This window comes from Apodemus sylvaticus, chromosome 23 (genome assembly GCF_947179515.1).
Source record: "Apodemus sylvaticus chromosome 23, mApoSyl1.1, whole genome shotgun sequence".
NCBI classification, from domain to species: domain Eukaryota; kingdom Metazoa; phylum Chordata; class Mammalia; order Rodentia; family Muridae; genus Apodemus; species Apodemus sylvaticus.
Window position 1 is genome coordinate 45,417,774 of NC_067494.1, and position 3,359 is coordinate 45,421,132.

At 44.7% G+C, this 3,359-nt stretch overlaps 1 pseudogene; it reads left to right on the forward strand.

The window, feature by feature from the left end:
• The first annotated feature begins 827 nt into the window (after window positions 1–827).
• On the forward strand, window positions 828–3,066 carry LOC127673733 (60S ribosomal protein L19-like; annotated as a pseudogene).
• The last annotated feature ends 293 nt before the right edge of the window (window positions 3,067–3,359 follow it).

A 3,359-nucleotide genomic window follows, 5' to 3' on the forward strand; every position in this document is an offset into this window, starting at 1 on the left:
CCTGGTTCTGGAAAGACTCAGTGTAGCAGTATAGGGCAAAACCAGAACAGGGAAGTGGGAAGGGGTGGATGGGAGAACAGGGGGAGGCAAGGGGGCTTATGTGACTTTCAGGGAGTGGGGGGGGGCTGAAAAGGGGAAATCATTTTGAAATGTAAATAAAAAAATATATCAAATTAAAAAAAAAAGATTGTCAGAGAAGGAATGCCTTCGTCTAAAAGAGCCTTAACGCTAAGATTCTGGGACCCCGTCCCCACAAAAGCTCCCAATAGAGATTCTGCCTGTTCTGGACTTTGCCTGGTCTTCTCTGAGCTGGTACACTGCTGGCAACCAGAGAAGAGACAAGGAACCGGGAACCACAGGAAGAACACTAAGAGGAGCAGAGAGTCAGAGAACAGAGCTAACAGGAGAAGGACCTACATCAGGATCTGAAGGGCTCTGTGGGTCTCATTCACTATGGTAATGTGCTCCCAGTATCTAATTTGCATAAGAACCAAAGGCTTCTTGTATTGGAAAGGTCAAATATCAAGCACTGACTCAATAAACTGCACTGAGCACTAGTGGCAGGGTATATGGGAAACCCCTCTGCTTACCCTGCAGTTAGAAATCTTTTCACAGATCTGATGGTTGGTATTGTCAACCTCGCAGAATCTGGAATCACCTAGGAGACAAGATTCCACAAATGAAGGATTTTCAGATTAGGTTAGCCTTTGGGCGTGCCTATGAGGGGTCCTCTTGATGAAGTTAATTGAGGGATCATCTTGATTAGGTTAATTGAGGGCTCAAGATTCACCCTTAAAATGGCAGCACGCCCTTTTGCTGCTGTGAGCATGTTCACGCTACAGAACAGATTTGCCTCTAGCATCCTCCGCTGTGGTCAACAGAAGGTCCAAAGGCAATCTACAGATTCAATGCTATTCCCATAAAAATCCCAACCCAGTTCTTCATAGAGCTAGAAAGAGCAATTCTCAAATTCATCTGGAATAACAAAAAACCCAGGATAGCTAAAACTTTTCTCAACAGTAAAAGAACTTCAGGGGGATTCAATATCCCAGACTTTTTAAACTCTACTACAGAGCAATAGTGATAAAAACTGCATGGTATTGGTACAATATCAGGCAAGCGGATCAATGGAATAGGATTGAAGACCCAGAAATGAACCAACACACCTATGGTCACTTGGTCTTTGACAAAGGGGCTGAAAGCATCCAGTGGAAAAAAGATAGTCTTTTCAACAAATGGTGCTGGCTCAATTGGAGGTCAGCATGCAGAAGAATGCGCATCGATCCATTCTTATCTCCTTGTACCAAGCTCAACTCCAAATGGATCAAGGACCTCCACATAAAACCTGACACACTGAAACTAACTGAAAAAAAAACTGGGGAAGACCCTGGAGGACATGGGCACAGGGGAAAAGTTCCTGAATAGAACACCAATAGCTTACACTCTAAGTTCAAGAATTGACAAATGGGACCTCATAAAACTACAAAGTTTCTGTAAGGCAAAGGACACCGTCAAAAGGACAAAACGTCAACCAACAGACTGGGAAAGGATCTTCACCAACCCTAAATCCGACAGAGGGCTAATATCTAATATATACAAAGAACTCAAGAAAGTAGAACCCAGAGATCCAAATAAGCCCATTAAAAAGTGGGGTACGGAGCTAAACAAAGAATTTTCACATGAAGAACTTTGGAGAGCTGAGAAACACCTTAAGAAATGTTCAACATCATTAATCATTAGGGAAATGCAAATCAAAACAACCCTGAGATTTCACCTCATACCAGTCAGAATGGCTAAGGTCAAAAACTCAGGAGACAGCAGGTGTTGGCAAGGACGTGGAGAAAGAGGAACACTCCTCCACTGCTGGTAGGATTGCAAGATGGAAATTAGTCTGGCGGTTCCTCAGAAAACTGGGCATGTCACTTCCTGAGGACCCTGTTATACCACTACTGGGCATATATCCAGAGGATTCTTCAGCATGCAATAAGGACACATGCTCCACTATGTTCATAGCAGCCCTATTTGTAGTAGCCAGAAGCTGGAAAGAACCTAGATGTCCTTCAACGGAGGAATGGATACCAAAAATGTGGTATATTTACACAATGGAGTACTATTCAGCCATTAGAAACAATGAACTCATGAAATTCTTAGACAAATGGATGGAGCTGGAGAACATTGTACTAAGTGAGGTAACCCAGTCTCAAAAGATCAATCATGGTATGCATTCACTGATAAGTGGATATTAGCCTAGAAACTTTGAATACCCAGGACATAATCCACAAATTAAATGATGTCCAAAAAGAATGGAGGAGTGGCCCCTGGTTCTGGAAAGACTCAGTGCAAGAGTATAGGGGAATTCCAGAACAGGGAAGTGGGAAGGGGTGGATGGAAGAATAGGGGGACGGAAGAGGGCTTATGGGATTTGTGGGGAGTGGGGATCCAGAAAATGGGAAATCATTTGCAATGTAAATAAAAAATAAAATAAAAAAATCAAGAGTGTAGAAAAAAGGTGAAATAAAATTTAAAAAACTAGAGAAAAAAAAAAAAGAAGGTCCAATTGGACCCCGGTGAGACCAATTAAGTCTCCAGTGTCAACTCCAGTCAGCAGGAAACTGACCAAAGATGGGCTGAGCATCCGGAAGCCTGTGACTGTCCATTCTCGGGCTCCCTGCTGGAAAATCACCTCGGCCCAATGGAAGGGCATGTGGGCACAGGGAAGCAGAAGGGTACTGTTAAAGCTTAGATCCCGGAGGAGAAGGGGAGGAGAAGGATGAGGATCCTACGCCGGCTTCTCAGGAGATACCGGGGATCTAAGAAGACTGACCACCATATGTATCACAGCCTGTACCTGAAGGTCAAAGGAATGTATTCAAAAACAAGGGGATTCTCACGGAGCACATCCACAAGCTGAAGGCCGACAAGGCCCGCAAGATGCTGCTGGCTGACGGGGCTGAGGCTCGCAGGTCTAAGAGCACGGAAGCACGAAAGTGCAGGGAGGAGCCATTTCAGACTAAGAAGGAAGAGAGATCTTGTAGACTGTTGAAGGAAGCCAAGGCCAAGAAATAAAGCTTCCCTCGCATACATAGAGGCCTGGCTATGCCTCACATGGATCAGTTATTAAAATAAAAGAAGCCATTGTCCTGGGGGGGTGGGGGGGAATGGCAGCGCTAATCCCAGCCTGGGGTACCAAACTATACAAAAGGAAGAAAGCAGGCTGGGCATAATCATTCTTCACTGTGAATGTGACCGGCTGCCCTGCCTGCTACTGCCAGCCACTTGCCTGCACTGCTGTAATGAATCCTCCAACTCTGAAGCAAAATAACCCCTCCTGCCCTGTTGCTCCTCTTAAGATACTTTGT